Below are 24,093 nucleotides of genomic sequence, written 5' to 3'. Positions count from 1 at the left end.
TCTCACACTATAATCCCTCGCACTCAACACACTCCAGCAATATCAGCCATCCTTCTGTTCCTCTAATAGGCCAACCTCATTCACTATCTTGTGCCCCAGCCCCTCAACCTGATCCCAAACCAGGGTCTTTTCATTGTTCCCTCTACTGAAATATTCTTCACCCTTATCATTACATGGATTTCTTCTTGTCATTTAGGTCTCAGCTTAAGTACCTTGACCCCAGAAAGACCTTCACTGTACTCAAATATAAATTAAACCTGCAACCCTCTCTACCATATCAGATTCCCCGTGGTTTTTAACTACCTAGCACCTTTAAACAGCTTCCATGTTTGGAGAATTTCTCATCTCATAAGTCCTGCCTCTCCACGTCAGAAGTCAGAAATTCACTTTCCCAGCCCCTCTTGCAAACAGGAAGCAGGTATGTGACCTATGTTCTGTCCATCAAACACATCCACATGACATTCCAATCACAAATATGATACAATGGAGACACCATGTTTTGGAATCCATTCTGAAGAACATTTCAGAGAAATATCAGCTTTCTTTCAGACACAGAATTGGCAAAGGTCCTGGCAGTTGCATCTCATACTCAGCATAGACAATGCAAATTCAAATACCTGTTCTCAGTGGCAAAAGTGGTAGAGTCACCAGTGGTATAATTTGGGCAATGTTCCTAGCTAAGTAGCGTCCCTCAACAGATGAATGGATAAAGAAGATGTAGTGTACACACACACACACACACACACACACACACACACAATCAATGGAATATTACTCTGCCATAGAAAAGAATGAAATAATGCCATTTGCAGCAACATGGGTGGACCTAGAGATTGTCATACGAAGTGAAGTAAGTCAGACAAAGAAAGACAAATATTGTATGTTATCACTTAGATGTGGAATCTAAAAATATGATACAAAGGAACTTATTTACAAAATAGAAATAGACTCACAGACATAGAAACTTATGGTTACCCAAGGGGAAAGGGGGGAATAAATTTAGGGATTTGGGATTAACAGATACAAGCTACTATATATAAAATAAACAGCAAGGACTTACCATAGGGAACTATATTCAATATCTTATAATAACCTATAATGAAAAAGAGTCTGAAAAAGAATATATACATAGCTGAATCACTTTGCTATACACCTGAAGCACTGTAAATCAACTATACTTCAATTTTTAAAAATGGGAAAAAAATTTTTTTTCTGTTTTAAATAACTAGAGGGGGTTCTGCCATTTGCAACTAAGGTATCAGATTCATTCTTCGTAAATGTTTTCATCAGATTCTTACTGTCTGCTATTTTCTTATTAATTATTTTATTTATTGGCTGCCTCTCCCCACAAGAATATAAACTCCATGAGGACAGGGACATCGTCTAGCTTGTTCATCTCCATATATCTAGTATTTAGAATAGTGCTGCACATACAAGAGGCATTCAATAAAAACTAAAAAACAAAACAAAACAAAAAACAAAAAAAACCTCTTTACTGCTACATAAATGCATAGTACTTGGGAATCAGTTTGAAGAAATTCAAAATATCAGTGCTATAGGAGTTAAGAGGAAAAAGGATCAGTGTGGATTGGAGATGTCAGAGGCTTCATGAAGGAGCTGGCACCTGAGTACTGAAAAGATGGACTGTATCCATCTTTCTACAGTGGTGTAGAAGGGGAGATATATGACTTCTAAAGGATGAGAACAAATGAATAGCACTGGGAATGAGTGTGGCAAACATGAAATATGGAATTAAGGAAAAGTGTGTTGAGCTGGGTGGAAAAAATCTTAGATATGCAAGATAGGCAATATTATGAATGGCTCTGAATGCCAGGCTTGGGGAATGGTATATTTGATGATGTTTCAAGAACATTAATCCTCAATGAGCATTTTCATCTATTCTTTATTCTAGATGTTATCAGCTGTGTAAAACTACAACAGCTACCCACACATTTTCTACAGCATTCCCTTTATGAACATTGGTGCTCTATATTTATCTGTTCAAGCTGAGAGACTACCAGAGAAAGAGATTCTTTAATTAATCCTCCTGTAACCAAGCGAATACCCAATTTAAAGATAAAAATCTATTACCAAAATGGCCTTTATTTCCCAACCTCATCCCCAAAGTTAGATTTTAAAAACTGTCTCAATTCCATTTACTCTCTAGTCTATTAGACTATTACACTGGTACCAAGTACATGAACTAGAGCTTTGAGTAGGGAATTTTATTTTGTATTAAAGCAACACAGCCACCCAGAACACAGAAAGACAGTTTTATAAGGATAACTCTTCAGATAAAGTCTTTTAAGAATCCAGCAAATCCTGTAACTAACAACTACAAAAAGGCTACATAATTATATTTTACGGTCTTCCATGAATCAGCAGGGACCTTAGAAAGACTCTCTTACGTAGTTGGTTTTAGAAAACAATCTGACAGTAATAATTAAATATTACTAAATATACATATATCATACGTATACATCCTTTAAACCAGCAATCCCACTCCTGATTGCTGAGGAGTGGGAAGTCCTGAATGTGGGACTTCCCTGGTGGCGCAGTGGTTAAGAATCCGCCTGCCACTCTAGAGCCCGCGAGCCACAACTACTGAGCCCGTGTTCCACAACTACTGAAGCTCACGCACCTAGAGCCTGTGCTCCACAACAAGAGAAGCCACCGCAATGAGAAGCCCGCGCACCACAATGAAGAGTAACCCCTGTTTGCCACAACTAGAGAAAGCCCAAGTGCAGCAACGAAGACCCAATGCAGCCAAAAATAAATAAATTTATTTAAAAAAAAAAAAAAGAGGGCTTCCCTGGTGGCGCAGTGGTTGAGAATCTGCCTGCCAATGCAGGGGACACGGGTTCGAGCCCTGGTCTGGGAAGATCCCACATGCCGCGGAGCAACTAGGCCTGTGAGCCACAATTACTGAGCCTGCGCGTCTGGAGCCTGTACTCCGCAACAAGGCCACAATAATGAGAGGCCTGCGCACCGCGATGAAGAATGGCCCCCACTTGCCGCAACTAGAGAAAGCCCTTGCACAGAAACGAAGACCCAACACAGCCATAAATAAATAAACCCAAAGTTTAAAAAAAAAAAAAAAGGGCTTCCCTGGTGGCGCAGTGGTTGAGAATCTGCCTGCCAATGCAGCGGACACGGGTTCGAGCCCTGGTCTGGGAAGATCCCACATGCCACGGAGCAACTGGGCCCGTGAGCCACAATTACTGAGCCTGCGCGTCTGGAGCCTGTGCTCCGCAACAAGAGAGGCGGCGATAGTGAGAGGCCCGCACACCGCGATGAAGAGTGGCTCCTGCTTGCCACAACTAGAGAAAGCCCTCGCACAGAAACGAAGACCCAACACAGCCAAAAATAAATAAATAAATAAATTTTCAAAATGGGAGGAGTCATTGTATGCATTTCATAGAGTTATTGTGAAGTGGATGTGAGTTACTGCATGTAGATTTCTTAAAAAAAAAAAAAAAAAAAAAAGAATAACTGTGCCACAAAAGATGAATACTACAATGTTCACAGCAACAAAAATGGGAAACAAAGTAAATGTTCACGGGCAAGGAATTAACTAAATAAACAATGGTACCAGCTGCACCAGGGAGTAATCTCATATATAATGCCATATTTTATATACCCATTAAATGAATGACTTAGAGCCACACTAATTGACTTAGAGGAAGTTCTACTAATTATTACTGAGCGAGAAAAACAAGATACAGAAAAGAAGGCATAATATGATCCAATTTTATAAAACAAAGTTAAATGAAAAACACTAAATACATGCATGTAGGAGAGTGTGTGTGTATGGATAGGTAGGTAGACAAGAAAGAGATAGGATAAAGATTCAAGTATGGAGAAAAATAAGGAAGGATAAATACTCATGGTTACCTTGGAGCAAAATGGAACAAAAAGAGAGAAAGGAAATTAGGCAAGAAAGGAGAAAAGAAATAAATTCACAGTTATATAAAAATATATGTAGACATTGAAATTAATATCTTTAAAATAAAAACAATATGGAAATTTAAAAGAAGCGTTTTTAGAAAGCAGCTAATCTAACCTTCCTGATCATCCAAACATTCATTTATTCAACACTAAGTGCCTATTTTGTGCAATGAACAGGAACAAGGGTTGGTATCTCCTTTCCAGTAACAGATCTAATAACAAAGAATCCATCTAGTCCCAAGGATGCCCATTCAGTGTTAAAGCTGACATAATCAAAGAAAATTCTTGCATGTGTTTAGCTGAAATTTGCTTCTCCATAAGGAGAAGGAATGAATCTAATCTAACCTCCATGCACATAATTGTCTTCAGATATTTTAAGGACTAATATTTTATTCACTCAGCAACTACAGGTAGCTCCCTACTTTCATACATAATACAGCCCTTAAAATGTGCCTAGAAGTTGAATGTGTAGATTCAGACTTAAGGGATTTAAATGATAAAAAAAAAAAAGGAGCTCCTATTAAATCACAAAGAAAAAGACCAATATCACTATAATACTTAATAAATTGGAGATCTGGTGCACAGAGAAACAAACAAACAAAAAACAGTTCTTTAAATAATGCTCAACTTCACTTACTTAATGCAAATTAAATATACATTGAGGTACCATTTTTTCACCAAAGAGCTCCTGTTAAATCACAAAGAAAAAGACCAACATCACTATAAGACTTAAGAAATAGGATACGTGGTGCACAGACAAAAACAAAAACATAAACAGTTCTTTAAATAGATGTTCAGGAACTTCCCTGGCAGTCCAGTGGTTAAGACTTTGCCTTCCAATGCAGGGGATGCAGGTTCAATCTCTGGTCAGGGAGCTAAGATCCCACATGCCTCACAGCCAAAACACCAAAACATAAAACAGAAGCAATGTTGTAACAAATTCAATAAAGACTTTAAAAGTGGTCTATGTCAAAAAAAAAAAAAAAAGTGGTCTATGTCAAACCAATCTTTAAAAAAAAAAATAGATGTTCAACTTCAGTCACTTGATGCAAATTAAATATACACTGAGGTACCGATGTATATTTAGACACAGTTTGGTGTTGTTATCGAAAGTTGGTAACACTTTACAGGGGCAAAGATGTAAGCAGACAGTAATTCTCATACCTTCTGCTTTTAGGAACACATTCTATAATCTCACACAGGAGCAATGATGAATGCACAAAGTTATTTACTATAGAAATGCAAATAATAGCAAAAAAACTGGAAACAAATGTATAACAGAGGGAACTAATTTTTTTTTAGTACAAGTACACACCTACATGAAAGAATCCCAAGCTATAAAAACACCAGATAGCAATTCTAAAAGAAGAGTTTATATGATGATTATTTCTTTTTTTTCTTTTTTTTTAAAATTTATTTGGTTGTACCGGGTCTTAGTTGCGGCAGGCAGGTGCCTTAGTTGCAGCACGTGGGCTCCTTAATTGTGGCACATGGGCTCCTTAGTTGTGGCATGCAAACTCCCAGTTGTGGCATGCATGTGGGATCCAGTTCCCTGACCAGGGATCGAACTCCGGCTCCCTGCATTGGGAGCGCAGAGTCCTATCCACTGCACCACCAGGGAAGTCCCTATACAATGATTATTTCTTAATATTCTTTTTTTTTTTTAATATAGTCAATTTACAATATTGTGTCAGTTTCAGGTGTACAGCAGAGTGATTTTTTTGTAGATTATATTCCATTATAGGTTATTACATGATATTGAGCATAATTCCCTGTGCTATACAGTAAATCCTTGTTGCTTATCTATTTTATGTACAGTAGTTTGTATCTGTTAATCCCATACTCCTAATTTGTCCCTTCCTGCCCCTCCCGTTTGGTAACTATAAATTTGTTTTCTATGTCTGTGAGTCTATTTCTGTTTTGTAAATAAGTTCCTTTGTATCATATTTTTAGATTCCTCATCTAAGTGATATCATATATTTGTCTTTCTCTGTCTGACTTACTTCCTTAGTCTGATAATCCCTAGATCCATCCATGTTGCTGCAAATGGCATTATTTCATTCTTTTCTATGGCAGAGTAATATTCCATTGATGTGTGTGTGCGTGTGTGTGTGTATGTGTGTGTATCACATCTTTATCGGTTCATCTGTCAGTGGATGCTTAGGTTGCTTCCATGTCTTGGCTATTGTAAACAGTGCTGCTATGAACACTGGGGTGCATATATCTTTTCAAATGGTTTTCATTTTTTCTGTTTATATGCCCAGGAGTGGGATTGCTGGATCATATGGTAGTTCTATTTTCAGTTTTGTAAGGAGCCTCCATACTGTTTTCCACGGTGGCTGCACCAATTTACATTCCCACTAACAGTGTTTGAGCGTTCCCTTTTCTCCACATCTTCTCCAGCATTTATTATTTGCAGATTTTTTTTAAATTTTTTATTTATTATTTATTTATTATTTTTATTTTTGGCTGTGTTGGGTCTTCGTTTCTGTGTGAGGGCTTTCTCCAGTTGCGGCAAGTGGGGGCCACTCTTCATCGCGGTGCGTGGGCCTCTCACTATCGCGGCCTCTCTTGTTGCGGAGCAGAGGCTCCAGATGCTCAGGCTCAGTAGTTGTGGCTCACGGGCCCAGTTGCTCCGCGGCATGTGGGATCCTCCCAGACCAGGGCCCGAACCTGTGTCCCCTGCACCAGCAGGCAGATTCTCAACCACCGCGCCACCAGGGAAGCCCTATGTGCAGATTTTTTGATGACAGCCATCCTGACTGGTATGTGCGGCTTTGCTTTGCATTTCTCTAATTAGCAATGTTGAGGATCTTTTCATGTGCCTGCTGGCCATCTGTACAACTTCTTTGGAAAATGTCTATTCAGGTCTTCTGTCCATTTTTTGATTGGGTTGTTTGTCTCTTTTGAGTTGTATGAGCTGTTTGTATATTTTGGATATTAACCCCTTGTTGGTCGCATCATTTGCAAACATTTTCTCCCATTCCATAGGCTGTCTTTTCCTTTTATTGATAGTTTCCTTTGCAGTGCAAAAGCTGTTAAGTTTAATTAGGCCCCATTTGTTTATTTTTGCTTTTATTTCTTTTGCCTTGGAGGCTGATCTAAGAAAATATTGCTATGATTTATGGTAAAGAATGTTTTGCCTATGTTCTCTTCTAGCAGTTTTATGGTGTCATGTCTTACATTTAGGTCTTTAAACCATTCTGAGTTTATTTACAAAGTATACTGTGTGAGGGGATGTTCTAATTTCATTGTTTTACATGCAGCTGTACACCTTTCCCAACACCACTTGCTGAAGAGATTGTCTTTTCTCCATCGTATATTCTTGCCCCCTTTGTCATAGATTAATTGATCATAGATGTGTGGGTTTATTTCTGGGATCTCTATTCTATTCCATTGATCTTTGTGCCTGTTTTTGTATCAATACCACATTGTTCTGATTACTGTAGCTCTGTAGTACAGTCTGAAGTCTGGAAGGGTTATACCTCCAGGTTTGCTCTTTTTTCTCAGGATTGCTTTAGCAATTCTGGGTCTTTTGTGGTTCCATATAAATTTCAGAATTATTTGTTCTAGTTCTGTGAAAAATGTCATGGGAAATTTGATAGAGATTGCATTAAATCTGTAGATTGCTTTGGATAGTATGGCCATTTTAACAATGTTAATTCTTCCAAGCCAAGAGCACTGGATATCTTTCCATTTCTTTGAATCATCTTCAATTCCCTTTATCAGTGTTTTATAGTTTTCAGCATATAGGCCTTTCACCTCCTTGGTTAAGTTTATTCCTAAGTTTTTTGTTTTGTTTTGTTTTGTCTTGTTTTGATGCAATTTTAAATGGGATGGTTTTTTCACTTTTTCTTTTCTGCTACCTTGCTGAAATCATTTATTAGTTCTAATAGTTTCTGTACGGAAATTTTAGGGTTATCTATATTGAGTATCATGTCATCTGCAAATAGTGACAGTTTTACCTCTTGCTCTCAGTTTGGATACCTTTTATTTCTTTCTCTAGTCTGACTGTTGTGCCCAGACTTCCAACACTATGTTAAATAGAAGCAGTGAGAGTGGGCATCCTTGTCTTATTCCTGAATTTAGTGGGGAGGCTTTCAGTTTTTCACCATTGAGTGTGACGTTGGCTGTGGGTTTGTCATAAATGGCCTTTATTATTATGTTGAGATACGTTCTCTCCATACCCACTTTGAGTTTATTTCTTAATGTTCTTGATTACCAAATCTATAGACAGAAGGATAAGCTTTCCAAAAGCCACAGAGGAACCTGACAGTCTTTTTTTTTTTTTTTTTTTAACCTGACAGTCTTTACTAAAATAGTGAAAGGTTTCAGAAGACAGCATCTCAAACAGATGAACTTTTAAAGATGCTTTAAATAACTTTATTGTAATTTGTGGCTGTTACTTTTGAGTGTATAAGAATGTGGTCAGGACAGTAACCAATTCTGTTCACACAGTAACACACAACAGAAGGATCATCACAGGGGTGTTTTTGTTGTTATTGTTTTCAATTTTCCTGAAACTTTTTTCAAGGGGAAAGAATGTTTATTCTTTAAAATTCTCAGTGTCTTACAGTTTTCTGCATACAGGTCTTTTGTCTCCTTAGGCAGGTTTATTCCTAGGTATCTTATTCTTCTTGTTGCAATGGTAATGGGAGTGTTTCCTTAATTTCTCTTTCAGATTTTTCATCATTAGTGTATAGGAATGCAGGAGATTTCTGTGCATTAATTTTGTATCCTGCTACTTTACCAAATTCATTGATTAGCTCTAGTAGTTTTCTGGTAGCATCTTTAGGATTCTCTGTGTATAGTATCATGTCATCTGCAAACAGTGACAGTTTTACTTCTTCTTCTCCGATTTGGATTCCTTTTATTTCTTTTTCTTCTCTGATTGCTGTGGCTAAAACTTCCAAAACTATGTTGAATAATAGTGGCGAGAGTGGACAACCTTGTCTTATTCCTGATCTTAGAGGAAATGGTTTCAGTTTTTCACCACTGAGAATGATGCTGGCTGTGGGTTTGTCATATACGGCCTTTATTATGTTGAGGTAAGTTCCCTCTATTCCTACTTTCTGGAGAGTTTCTATCATAAATGGGTGTTGAATTTTGTCAAAAGCTTTTTCTGCATCTATTGAGATGATCATATGGTTTTTCTCCTTCAATTTGTTAATATGGTGTATCACATTGATTGATTTGCGTATATTGAAGAATCCTTGCATTTCTGGAATAATCCCCACTTGATCATGGTGTATGATCCTTTCAATGTGCTGTTGGATTCTGTTTGCTAGTATTTTGTTGAGGAGTTTTGCATCTATGTTCATCAGTGATATTGGCCTGTAGTTTTCTTGTTTTGTGACATCTCTGTCTCGTTTTGGTAACAGGGTGATGGTGGCCTCATAGAATGAGTTTGGGAGTGTTCCTCCCTCTGCTATATTTTGGAAGAGTTTGAGAAGGATAGGTGTTAGCTCTTCTCTAAATGTTTGATAGAATTCACCTGTGAAGCCATCTGGTCCTGGGCTTTTGTTTGTTGGAAGATTTTTAATCCCAGCCTCAATTTCAGTGCTTGTGATTGGTCTGTTTATATTTTCTATTTTTTCCTGGTTCAGTCTCAGAAGGTTGTGCTTTTCTAAGAATTTGTCCATTTCTTCCAGGTTGTCCATTTTATTGGCATATAGTTGCTTGTAGTAATCTCTCATGATCCTTGTGTTTCTGCAGTGTCAGTTGTTACTTCTTTTTCATTTCTAATTCTGCTGATTTGAGTCTTCTCCCTCTTTTTCTTGATAAGTCTGGCTAATGGTTTAACAATTTTGTTTACCTTCTCAAAGAACCAGCTTTTAGTTTTACTGACCTTTGCTATCGTTTCCTTCATTTATTTTTCATTTATTTCTGATATGATCTTTATGATTTCTTTCCTTCTCCTAACTTTGGGGGTTTTTTGTTCTTCTTTCTCTAATTGCTTTAGGTGTAAGGTTAGGTTGTTTGAGATGTTTCTTGTTTCTTGAGGTAGGATTGTATTGCTATAAACTTCCTTCTTGGAACTGCTTTTGTTGCATCCCATAGGTTTTGGGTCATCGTGTTCAAACTGTCATTTGTTTCTAGGTATTTTTTAATTTCCTCTGATTTCTTCAGTGACCTCTTGGTTATTTAGTAGCATATTGTTTAGCCTGTGTTTGTATTTTTTACAGATTTTTTCCTGTAATTGATATCTAGTCTCATAGCGTTGTGGTCGGAAAAGATACTTGATACGATTTCAATTTTCTTAAATTTACCAAGGCTTGATTTGTGACCCAAGATATGATCTATCCTGGAGAATGTTCCATGAGCACTTGAGAAGAAAGTGTATTCTGCTGTTTTTGGATGGAATGCCCTAGAAATATCAGTTAAGTCCGTCTTGTTTAAGGTACCATTTAAAGCTTGTGTTTCCTTATTTATTTTCATTTTAGATGATCTGTCCATTGGTGAAACTGGGGTGTTAGAGTCCCCTACTATGATTGTGTTACTGTCGATTTCCTTTTTTATGGTTGTTAGCACTTGCCTTATGTATTGAGGTGCTCCTATGTTGGGTGCATAAATATTTACAATTGTTATATCATCTTCTTGGATTGATCCCTTGATCATTATGTTGTGTCCTTCTTTGTCTCTTGTAATAGTCTTTATTTTAAAGTATATTTTGTCTGATATGAGAATTGCGACTCCAGCTTTCTTTTGATTTCCATTTGCATGGAATATCTTTTTCCATCCCCTCACTTTCAGTCTGTATACGTCCCTAGGTCTGAAGTGGGTCTCTTGTAGACAGCATATATATAGGTCTTGTTTTTGTATCCATTCAGCCAGTCTATATAGTACCAAATGTAAAATAGATAGCTAGTGGGAAGCAGCTGCATAGCACAGGGAGATCAGCTCGGTGTTTTGCGACCACCTAGAGAGGTGGGATAGGGAGGGTGGGAGGGAGACTCAAGAGGGAGGAAATATGGGGATATATGTATATGTATAGCTGATACACTTTGTTATAAAGCAGAAACTAACTAACTCCATTGTAAAGCAATTATACTCCAATAAAGATGTTAAAAAATAATAATAATAAAATTCTCAAATGTGCCATCAACAAAATCTATTTGGAAATTGTATTATAAACACAAGCAATGTACAGCCACTCTTTGGAGTATTATGCTGTCATTAAATGTTCATGACAAGTTTGTTAAATATTTGGTAAAAGGCTAAGCAAAGGAAGCAGAATATAGTTACATACTTTTATGTTGTATATAAAGATCAATGATTCTTTTATCAGAGTCAAGATGAACTCCATGAAAAAATGTGTGGGAGCTTCCCTGGTGGCGCAGTGGTTAAGAATCCGCCTGCCAATGCAGGAGACACAGGTTAGAGCCCTGGTCCAGGAAGATCCCACCTGCTGCAGAGCAACTAAGCCTGTGCACCACAACTACTGAGCTTGCGCTCTAGAGCCCGCAAGCCACAACTACTGAGTCCGCATGCCACAACTACTGAAGCCCGTGCAACTAGAGCCCATGCTCCGCAATAAGAGAAGCCACCACCATGAGAAGCCTGCGCACCGCAACGAAGAGTAGCCCCCACTTGCCACAACTAGAGAAAAACCTGCATGCAGCAATGAAGACCCAATGCAGCCAAAAATTAAAAAAAAAAAAAAAGTCTGGAAGGAAATACATAAAAATGTTAACAGTGATTGTCTCTCAGTAGTATTTTCTTCTTCCTCCCATTTTTCTGTATATCTCAATTGTTATATAATAGATACAAGCTTTTAAAATGGATAATAATTCTGACTGTGTTAGAAAAAATAAGAATCACAGCATCAGACACAGGAACAGAAAACTAAGTTTATCTCTGTTCTCTCTGACAAATTTGGTAATTATTAAAAATGTTGTTATTAAAAAAATCTGTATCTCTGTACCTTTCCCTCAATTTTGCTATGAATCTTAAACTGCTCTAAAAACAGTCTTAATTTTTTTTAAAAACTCCAGAAGATAAACATTTTCTGAAGACAAAAGTGACAGAACAAAGGAAGTTAAGCATTCATAAAAGAAAGGGGGCTTTTTCTCCAATGTTCAAAAGTCTGTAGGAAAGAAATACTGCAAATTTTATTTGGTGTCACTCAAGAAAGTAACACATACACTCATAAAGAAAACCAGACTTTTTCTTCATTTCTTAATTGTCTGCCAAGAAGCGACAGCTTTTAGTTCAAGTCATCCTTTTCTCTGACCTCTGTGAATCAAACCCCAAAACAAAAATGGGTTAATATGGTTACAACCAAAAGATTAATTTGAAAAAAATAACTCTGGTTATCATGTTTTCAATTCTTACTGCACTGGAATTTTACTTGTAAAAATACTTAAGTGTAAAAGAAAGAAAGAAAGAAAACTCTGGTTAGTAACTACAGTTCAATCTTGCCACCTCAATGTAATGTTTGTCTATGCCTAGACTAAGTCAAGTGGTAGGTTGAATTCCACTTCAGCATAAAAAAACAGGCAGCAACTGACATCAAGAGGAACAGGCAGCATCTAGTTCATGAGAAGTCATACACCTGCTAAATTATAATAAACTCAGTATGCTAAACTGGTCTATAAATCAATATTTATACATAAAAATGTCCCCATAAACCCATTTTAATCTTTGAATAAAGTGTACAAATTCCATTTTCTCATTACTTATCACAGATATTCAAACTCACAATGATGTTGTTATGAGATTAACACACTACCAAATATACAGTTTTCCATAAATATTGTTGCATTCCTCATAAGGAGCTTAAGTAAACAGTAATTTCAAGTTGCAATTACCAGTGACAGGCCCAAACTGATTTGTTTATATGTATTTCAGATATTTTCATTTCAACCAAAATGAAATGCTTCATTTTCAGTCTCAACAGCAAATATAACCATTATCCCCACCTACAGAAAACACTGCTTAGAAAAAGCAATAATGCATCACTACAGGATGGCATCAGACAGGTACAGAAACACTGCAGTGTATTTTGGAAATCATCTCAGGACAACCAATAAAATAAAAATTAAAAATTCGTTCCATACAAAGGATGTTCCCAGATGGGAAAATACACACACTCAATTTACATCTTTAAAAGAAGTACATATTAACTCATTCAACAACTTTTTGAGTGCCTATGTGTTAGGCATTCTTTTGGGTGCTAACGATTATATAGTGACGAAAATGCTCCTGCTCTAATGAAAGGTATAGGAAGGGAAAGCAAGTAATACATAAACATATTATATGTTGGAAGTGCTAAGAAAAATAAAGCAGAGTAGTGGAGAAAGAGAGTGGTGAGTAGATGTAGGGGAAAGACTACACATTTACATAGGAAGATCACAGAAAATATCTGAGTACACTTGAGAGAGAAAAAAAAAACAAGCAAACCTGCATGTATTCAGGAGAAGAGCATTCTAACTAAGAAAACTACAAATTCAAAGATCCTGTGAGGTGGGTGCATGTCTGGCATGTTTGAGGAACAGTAAGGAGGGCAGTATCACAAGAATGGAGTGGGTAAGGGGGAAAGAAACAGCAGCTGGGGATGAGACGGGGAACCAAATGTTCAGCAGTGGTAAGATGGAGCTTGCTGGAACCAGCTGAAGAGCAGACTGTTATACATTCTAGAACTTTGAATCCCATAGTGGGAACAATTATAGCACAGAAATAGGCGTATGCTACAAATCAGAAGCTTTGCCTTCTCCAGAGATCCATTTTATCAGCACACTCCTGCCTGGAGGCCACTTAACATACTTTGTCTTTCACTCTGAGTGAGATCTGAAGCTGTTGGAATGGTTGTCTTCTGCCTGATGTCATCACTTCCACTGCCTGAGTTCTGACCACGGAAAACAAAAGGCAAAAGCAGGGAGGCTAATTTGGAGGTTGTTGTTATAATCTAGGTGAGATATTTTGGTGGTCTAAAACAAAATGCCAGTGGTGAGACAATGAGAAGAAGTCAACCTAAGTGTTCATCAACAAATGAATAAAGAAGATATGGCATATACATACAATGGAATATCATTCAGCCATAAAAGAATGAAATTTTCCCATTTGCAACAACATGGATAGACCTAGAGGCTAGTATGCTTAGTGAAGTAAGTCAGACAGAGAAAGACAAATACTGTATGTTTTCACTTATAAGTGGAATCTAAAAAATAAAACAAATGAACAATTATAACAAAACAGAAATAGACTAACAGATACAGAGAACAAACTTGTGGTTACTAGTGGGGAGAGGGTTGGGGTGAGGGGCAAAATAGGGGTAGGGAGTTAAGAGGTACAATTATTAAGTATAAAATAAATAAGATATAATGATGTAATGTACAGAACAGGGAATATAGCCCATATTTTATAATAACTCCAATCACAATGAATGAATTCCAAACAATGAATCACTATGAATCACTATGTTGTACACCTGAAACTAATATAATATTGTAAGGCAACTACACTTCAATTAAAAAAAAAAAAAGTCAGGGCTTCCCTGGTGGCGCAGTGGTTAAGAATCCGCCTGCTGATGCGGGGGACACGGGTTTGAGCCCTGGTCCCGGAAGGCCCCACATGCCACGGAGCAGCTGGGCCCGTGAGCCACAATTACTGAGCCTGCGTGTCTGGAGCCTGTGCTCCGCAACAAGAGAGGCCACGATAGTGAGGCCCGCGCACTGCGATGAAGAGTGGCCCCCACTTGCCACAACTGGAGAAAGCCCTCACACAGAAATGAAGACCCAACACAGCCATAAATAAATAAATAAATAAATAAAATTTAAAAAAAAAAAGTCAAACTCTTGATATAAAGAGCAGTTCTGATGTGAATCAGCATGTGACAATAGTTATTATCAAGCTTCCTGCTTACAAATCAGTGATACGTAGCTCTAAGTTAAACACGTCATTCCTGGTTCTGAATTAAGAAGCACAAAGAACTAAGACAGAGTCTTAGATTAGATGTACATTATATATCTTCAGCTATTAACAATTCTATTATCATTTCAAATGATCAAAACATACACTTATTGTTATATACTGCAGGGGATATAAAAAACCCTATAATCCAAGCCCTCAACCTCAAGGAGGTTAAAAATCTAAAGACTAAACTAAATCATTCATATATTAAAAAATACAGATTCAAGGCAATAAAAGTAAAACAATATGTGGTCAGGCTAGTGAGTATTCTATAAACTGCAGGGAGGAGGCAGGGAGGGAAAAAAAAAATCACTGAACAGATGGAACTTGAGCTAGGCACTGAAGGATGAATAGAATGAGACTGTGAGAGAGGGAAGAAAGGAACAAGCAAGGGCCTTCCAAGCTGTGGATCTGCAAAGTGAAAGAGCTAGGATGAAGGTGGAAATGTACTTGGTGGTTAGGCATGGGTCTACTCAAGGCATTCAGGAGACAGAAGTTACAACTATAACTTGTACTAGCTTGGGCATGTTATTTGGAACCCTCCACCTCTATTTCCTCAACAGTGGTAATTACAGTACCTACTTTATAGGAATAAATTAAATAAAACTATGTATGTATGGTGCATCACACAACCTGGAAGTTAATAAGCAATCACTGGTTATCAAAACAACATTATTATTAAAGGTGGAAAGATAGACTGGAACTCAATTTTAGAAGGTCCTGAATATCAGACTAAGGAATTTGTACTAAATCCTAAAGGTGGTGTCAACCAAAAGTTTTGTGGGAGGAAATGCTGATTGACTGCAGAGGAAACACTGAAAGTTTAGATGCTATTTAGACAAAAGTCCAGACTCACGATAAGAGTTTAAATGCAAGTAAGGATAGTGATAATGGGAACACAAAGTACAAGATAAGTGAGATGAGAAAGGTAGACTCCAACTAAGATTTAGTTACCAAATAAAAGGGTGGGATACAGATATAGATATTACAGGTTTAGTTCCAGACCACCACAATAAAGCAAACATTGCAATAAAGTGAGTCACATGAATTTTCTGGTTTCCCAGTGCATCTGAAAGTTCTCTTTACTGTACTGTTAAGTGTGCAATAGCTTTATGTCTAAAAAAAATGGACATACCTTACTTTAAATATACTTTATTGCTAAAAAATGCTAACCATCATCTGAGCCTTCAGCCAGTCATAGTAGTAACATCAAAGATCACTGATCACAGATCACCATAACAAATATAATAATGAAAAAGTTTGAAATATTGCAAGAATTGCCAAACAGTGACACAGAGACATGAAGTGAGCAAACGCTCTCAGAAAAATGGTGCTGATAGACTTGCTCAACGCAGGGTTGCCACAGACCTTCAATTTGTAAAACACGCAATATCTATGAAGCACAAAAAAGCAAGGTAAAATGAGGTATGCAGTACTGAACTGCACACTTAAGAAACAGTTAAGAAGGTAAATTGTGTGTTATGTGCATTTCAACCACAATTTTCTTAAGAGTAAGAAAGGGGTGCAAAGGAAAAAGGAAGAGCCAAAAAATAATTGTAATTCAACTAACTGGAAGAACAAAAGGTACCAATAAGAAAAAAACAGTAAAGTCAAGAAAAGGGGTGCCATTTGGGAAAAGGACTCTACATTCTGTTTAGGTTTGAAAGCTCACTCACTGATCTAACGACAATCAGAGAGAAGGAGAAATTCCAGCATATATAAACACACCAATACACCCAAGTCACAACTACTTGGCTTATAAGTCTTTTCCATAATAAAGAATGGACGGACAAGCCTCATCCACCAGAGGGCAGACAGCAGAAGCAAGAAGAACTACAATTCTGCAGCCTGTGGAACGAAAACCACATTCACCCCAGAAAAACAAGTGAATGAAGTGGAGATAGGCAACCTTCCAAAAAAAGAATTCAGAATAATGATAGTGAAGATGATCCAGGACCTCGGAAAAAGAATGGAGGCAAAGATCGAGAAGATGCAAGAAATGTTTAACAAAGACCTAGAAGAATTAAAGAACAAACAAACAGAGATGAACAATACAATAACTGAAATGAAAAATACACTAGAAGGAATCAATAGCATTATAACTGAGGCAGAAGAATGGATAAGTGAACTGGAAGACAGAATGGTAGAATTCACTGCCATGGAACAGAATAAAGAAAAAAGAATGAAAAGAAATGAAGACAGCCTAAGAGACCTCTGGGACAACATTAAACGCAGCAACATTTGTGTTACACGGGTCCCAGAAGGAGAAGAGAGAGAGGAAGGACCTGAGAAAATATTTGAAGAGATTATAGTCAAAAACTTCCCTAACATGGGAAAGGAAATAGCCACCCAAGTCCAGGAAGTGCAGAGTCCCAGGCAGGATAAACCCAAGGAGAAACACACCAAGACAGAAAGTAATCAAACTGACAAAAATTAAAGACAAAGAAAAATTATTAAAAGCAACAAGGGAAAAACGACCAGTAACATACAAGGGAACTCCCATAAGATTAACAGCCGATTTCTCAGCAGAAGCTCTACAAGCCAGAAGGGAGTGGCACGATATATTTAAAGTGATGAATGGGAAGAACCTACAACCAAGATTACTCTACCTGGCAAGGATCTCACTCAGATTTGACAGAGAAATCAAAAGCTTTACAGATAAGCAAAAGCTAAGAGAATTCAGCACCACCAAACCAGCTCTACAACAAATGCAAAAGGAACTTCTCTAAGTGGGAAACACAAGAGAAGAAAAGGACCTACAAAAACAAACCCAAAACAATTAAGAAAATGGTAACAGGAACATACATATGGATAATTACCTTAAATGTAAGTGGATTAAATGCTCCAACCAAAAGACACAGGCTTGCTGAATGGATACAAAAACAAGACCCATATATATGCTGTCTACAAGAGACCCACTTCAGACCTAGGGACACATATCGACTGAAAGTGAGGGGATGGAAAAAGATATTCCATGCCAATGGAAATCAAAAGAAAGCTGGAGCAGCAATACTCATATCAGATAAAATAGACTTTAAAATAAAGAATCTTATGAGAGACAAGGAAGGACACTACATAATGATCAAGGGATCAATCCAAGAAGAAGATATAGCAATTATAAATATATATGCACCCAACATAGGAGCATCTCAATACATAAGGCAACTGCTAACAGCTATAAAAGAGGGAACCAACAGTAACACAATAATAGGGGGGACTTTAACACCTTACTTACACCAATGGACAGATCATCCAGACAGAAAATTAATAAGGACACACAAGCTTTAAATGACACAATAGAGCAGATAGATTTAATTGATATTTATAGGACATTCCATCCAAGAACAGCAGATTACACTTTCTTCTCAAGTGCACACGGAACATTCTCCAGGATAGATCACATCTTGGGTCACAAATCAAGCCTCGGTAAATTTAAGAAAACTGAAATCATATCAAGCATCTTTTCCAACCACAACACTATGAGATTAGAAATCAATTACAGGGAAAAAAACGTAAAAAACACAAACACATGGAGGATAAACAATACATTATTAAATAACCAAGAGATCAGTGAAGAAATCAAAGAGGAAATCAAAAAATACCTAGAGACAAATTACTACAAAACCCTGATGATCCAAAACCTACAGGATGCAGCAAAAGCAGTTCTGAGAGGGAAGTTCATAGCAATACAATTCTACCTCAAGAAACAAGAAAAATCTCAAATAAACAATCTAACCTTACACCTAAAGGAACTAGAGAAAGAAGAACAAACAAAACCCAAAGTTAGTAGAAGGAAAGAAATCACAGAGATCAGACCAGAAATAAATGAAATAGAAACAAAGAAAACAATAGCAAAGATCAATAAAACTAAAAGCTGGTTCTTTGAGAAGATAAAAAAAAATGGATAAAGCTTTACCCAGACTCATCAAGAAAAAGAGGGAGAGGACTCAAATCAATAAAATTAGAAATGAAAAAGGAGAAGTTACAACAGACACCAGAGAAATACAAAGCATCCTAAGAGACTACTACAAGCAACTCTATGCCAATAAAAAGGACAACCGGAAGAAATGGACAAATTCTTAGAAAGGTATAACCTTCCAAGACTGAACCAGGAAGAAATAGAAAATATGAAGAGACCAATCACAAGTAATGAAATCGAAACTGTGATTAAAAATCTTCCAACAAACAAAAGTCCAGGACCTTCCAGGCTTCACAGGTGAATTCTATCAAACATTTAGAGAAGAGCTAACACCAATCCTTCTCAAACTCTTCCAAAATATTGCAGAGGAAGGAACACTCCCAAACTCATTCTATGAGGCCACCATCACCCTGATGCCAAAACCAGACAAAGATGTCACAAAAAGAGAAAACTATAGGCCAATATCACTGATGAACGTAGATGCAAAACTCCTCAACAAAATACTAGCAAACAAAATCCAACAACACATTAAAAGGATCATACACCATGATCAAGTGGGATTTATCCCAGGGATGCAAGGATTCTTCAGTATATGCAAATCAATCAATCTGATACACCATATTAACAAATTGAAGAATAAAAACCATATGATCATCTCAATAGATGCAGAAAAATTTTTGACAAAATTCAACATCCATTTATGATAAAAACTCTCCAGAAAGTGGGCATAGAGGGAACCTACCGCAACATAATATAGGCCGAATAAGACAAACCCACAGCAAACATCATTCTCAATGGTGAAAAACTGAAAGCATTTCCTCTAAGATCAGGAACAACACAAGGATGTCCACTCTTGCCACTATTATTCAACATAGTTTTGGAAGTCCTAGCCACAGCAATCAGAGAAGAAAAAGAAATAAAAGGAATACAAACTGGAAAAGAAGAAGTAAAACTGTCACTGTTTGCAGATGACATGATACCATACATAGAGAATCCTAAAGATGGCACCAGAAAACTACTAGAGGTAATCAATGAATTTGGTAAGCTGTAGGATACAAAATTAATGCACAGAAATCTCCTGTATTCCTATACACTAACAATGAAATATCAGAAAGAGAAATTAAGGACACAGTCCCATTTACCACTGCAACAAAAAGAATAAAATACCTAGGAATAAACCTACCTAAGGAGGTAAAAGACCTGTACTCAGAAAACTATAAGACACTGATGAAAGAAATCAAAGATGACACAGACGGAGAGATATACCATGTTCTTGGATTGGAAGAATCGATAATGTGAAAATGACTATACTATCCAAAGCAATCTACAGATTCAATGCAATCCCCAGCAAATTACCAGTGGCATTTTTTACAGAACTAAAACAAAAAATCTTAAAATTTGTATGGAGACAAAAAAGACCGCGAATAGCCAAAGCAGTCTTGAGGGAAAAAAACGGAGCTGGAGGAATCAGACTCCCTGACTTCAGACTATACTGCAAAGCTACAGTAATCAAGACAATATGGTACTGGCACAAAAACAGAAATACAGATCAGTGGAACAGGACAGAAAGCCCAGAGATAAACCCATACACCTATGGTCAACTAATCTATGACAAAGGAGGCAAGGATATACAATGGAGAAAAGACAGTCTCTTCAATAAGTGGTGCTGGGAAAACTGGACAGCTACATGTCAAAGAATGAAATTAGAACACTCCTTAACACCATACACAAAATTAAACTCAAAATAGATTAGAGAGCTAAATGTAAGACCGGACACTATAAAACTCTTAGAGGAAAACATAGGCAGAACACTTTATGACATAAATCACAGCAAGATCTTTTTTGATCCACCTCCTAGAGTAATGGAAATAAAATCAAAAATAAACAAATGGGACCTAATGAAACTTCAAAGCTTTTGCACAGCAAAAGAAACCATAAACAAGATGAAAAGACAACCCTCAGAATGGGAAAAAATATTTGCAAACAAATCAATGGACAAAGGATTAATCTCCAAAATATATAAACAGCTCATGCAGCTCAACATTAAAAAAACAAAAAACCCAATCAAAAATAGGCAGAAGACATAAATAGACATTTCTCCAAAGACATACAGATGGCCAAGAAGGACATGAAAAGCTGTTCAACATCACTAATTATTAGAGAAATGCAAATCAAAACTACAATGAGGTATCACCTCACACCGGTTAGAATGGGCATCCTCAGAAAATCTACAAACAACAAATGCTGGAGAGGGTGTGGAGAAAAGGAACCCTCTTGCACTGTTGGTGGGAATGTAAATTGATACAGCCACTATGGAGAACAGTATGGAGGTTCCTTGAAAAACTAAAAATAGAATTACCATATGACCCAGCAATCCCACTACTGGGCATATACCCAGAGAAAACCATAATTCAAAAAGACACATGCACCCCAATGTGCACTGCAGCACTATTTACAATAGCTAGGTCATGGAAGCAACCTAAATGACCATCGACAGATGAATGGATAAAGAAGAAGTGGTACATACATACAATGGAATATTACTCAGCCATAAAAAGGAACGAAATTGGGTCATTTGCAGAGACATGGATGGGTCTAGAGACTGTTATACAGAGTGAAATAAGTCAGAAAGAAAAAAACAAATATCATATATTAACGCTTATATGTGGAACCTAGAAAAATGGTACAGATGAACTGCTTTGCAAGGCAGAAATAGAGACACAGATGTAGAGAACAAACGTATGGACACCAAGGGGGGAAAGTGGCAGGGGTGGTGGTGGTGGTGGTGGGGTGAACTGGGAGATTGGGATTGACATGTATACACTAATATGTATAAAACAGATAACTAATAAGAACCTGCTGTATAAAAAATAAATAAAATAAAATTCAAAAATTCAAAAAACAAAAAAAAGAATTGATAGACATTGTGACTTGGTTTCTCTATCTAATACAGACTAAAAAGAAAAGATGTCTTTTCTGAGGCATTCCCCAAACCTTGTTACAATAAAGAGCGGCCATTAACACCTACTTTATTCATCTCATTATACAAAGAGGACTATAACAGCTCCAGTAACACAATGGCACTTTGATAACCCTATAATTCAGACACCATATATTCTAGGATATAAGGTTAATTTGTTCAGTTTTTTTCTCCATATAACCCGCAAATGTTAGCAGTGAATTTTCTGTGTGTGTTTTTCAGAGTTGCTATTACTTTTGTACACTTTTTTCTTTGAAGAATAACATAAATACAGAAAAATATATAAGCTTGGTGAATTTTCACAAAGTGAACACACCCACGTAACCAGTACTCAAAACAAGAAACAGAACATTACTAGCACCTCAGGAAGCCCCTTCATATCCCAATCCAAACACTTTCGCCATCTCCCACAAGGGTATTCAATCTCCTGACACCAAATAGTTTTACCTGTTTTTGAAATTTATGTAAATGGACACTCTTTAGTGTCTGGGTTCTTCTGCTCAATATTATATTTGTGAAATTGACACCTTATTATATATAGCTGTTCTTTGTTCACTGTGATCAGTGTTTAACATTCATTGTGTGATTATGCCAGAAACTTACCTACCCATTCTACTGTTGATAGGCATTAGGAAAATTCCAGTTTGGACTACTACAATTAGGCCCACTATGAACATTTTGTCCATCTCTTCTGGTGACTATATGCACACAATTTTGTTGTATATAAATCTAGAAGTGGAACTGCTAAGTCACAGAACATCCATGTGTTTAACTTTGATAAATAACTAATAAACTTAAGGAAGAAAATAGTTTAAGGTCTTTACAGAGAAATTTGAATGATTAATGATTCATCAGAAGGTGCTGACTTCAAAAACTACTTTCAGAAGGATAAACATACTGAAATAGGACAGTTGACCCACACTGCTTCCAAAGAAAGCAATTTACTTTTGAATATTTTCACCAGCAATTCTGCATGTGACAATAACAGAAATAACCAAGTCTGTCTTATCCTTTCTGGAATTGATGATGCTAAAAATTTAGGATCAACAACTGAAAAGCCATTATTACCAATAAGGTCAAGTAACCACCTTCTCGACAAGTTACAGAATATAAATGTTACAAGTCAGAACTCTGCAGCAGTTAAGCCTGTACTCATTTAATCACACTCCTGGAAATTAAAAGAGACTTCAAAACTAGTTTAACCTTTAGGTGGTCATATAAATGCCTTCTACATCAGTGAACACACTAATAAAAATTCATTTAATCCCGGAACAGAAAAAGAATATTATGCAAAGACTAAGAGAATCTGAATAAAGCATGGACTTTAGTTAATAATAATGTATCAATATTGGTTCATTACAAAAAATATGTATATATAGGTTCATTAATTATAACAAATGTACCATACTAATGTAAAATGTTAATAATAGGGGAAATGGGGATGGGGTATATATGGGAATTCTGTGTACAATCTTAGCCATTTTCCTGTAAACTCAAAACTGTTTTAAAATAAAATTTATTTTTAAAACTCCATTTAAAACTCTGTAACGTAATCTGCAGATTGTAATACACCTGCTAAACTCTTCTCAGAATGCAATCCAAATGCACTTTGAGAGCTGAAAGACACCCATACAGACATACATACACACACGCATACATACAATCCTGCTATCTGTGAGCTTAGACACATAGATACATGAAGGAAGCATTCTATCTGTGCCAATTTTAGTTTTGCTCCTAGCTATAAAATTATTATCAAGGCTCAGACTTCTTTTTATTCCAACTAACCTAACCTTTTTTGAGTATACACTATAAGCACTTAGTGATTCATTAAGAAGCAATTCCCCAGTTATCGTCAAATGATACAAGTATCTAAACTCCAAGTAAGGTCAATTCTCCAATATATCATTTCTGTGGTTTAAATCATTGAGTCTTTGCTTTTACTTCACGGAAAATAAAGGAAAAAGACTGTGCCTTACAGCTAGTAAGGAAAACAAGTAGCCCTAACATGGTATAAGGCCTAGTAGAAGGAACCCTGGGCAACGAGGCAGGAGACCTAGCTTCTAGCTTCAGTTCTATGTCTAATCTGCGACCTAATGAATTCAACTGCGGTTCTACCAAGTTTATATCTAAATACAACTTGAAGTTTGGTTCTTTTATAGCAGAAATCAAACTTTTTCTTTAAGAGCCAGGTATTTTAGGCTTTGTGGGTCACATGGGCTCTGTTGCAACTCAACTCTGTTGCTGTAGTGCAAAAGCAGTCATAGACAACATGTAAATGACAAATGTATCTGTTCCAATAAAACTTTATTTACAAAAACAAGCAGTGGTCTCG

General features: G+C 36.8%; 1 protein-coding gene across 1 annotated transcript in view; it reads right to left on the bottom strand.

The window, feature by feature from the left end:
- The window catches only part of MCU (mitochondrial calcium uniporter), a 220,877-nt gene that overhangs the window by 178,147 nt on the left and 18,637 nt on the right, over nt 1-24,093 (bottom strand). The window lies entirely within an intron of this gene.

The sequence above is a fragment of the Balaenoptera borealis genome (genome assembly GCF_965194805.1).
Source record: "Balaenoptera borealis genome assembly, chromosome: 10".
In the NCBI taxonomy this organism is placed as follows: Eukaryota; Metazoa; Chordata; class Mammalia; order Artiodactyla; family Balaenopteridae; genus Balaenoptera; species Balaenoptera borealis.
Note: the sequence above shows the minus strand (reverse complement) of the source record. Positions and strands in the feature narration are given on the sequence as shown.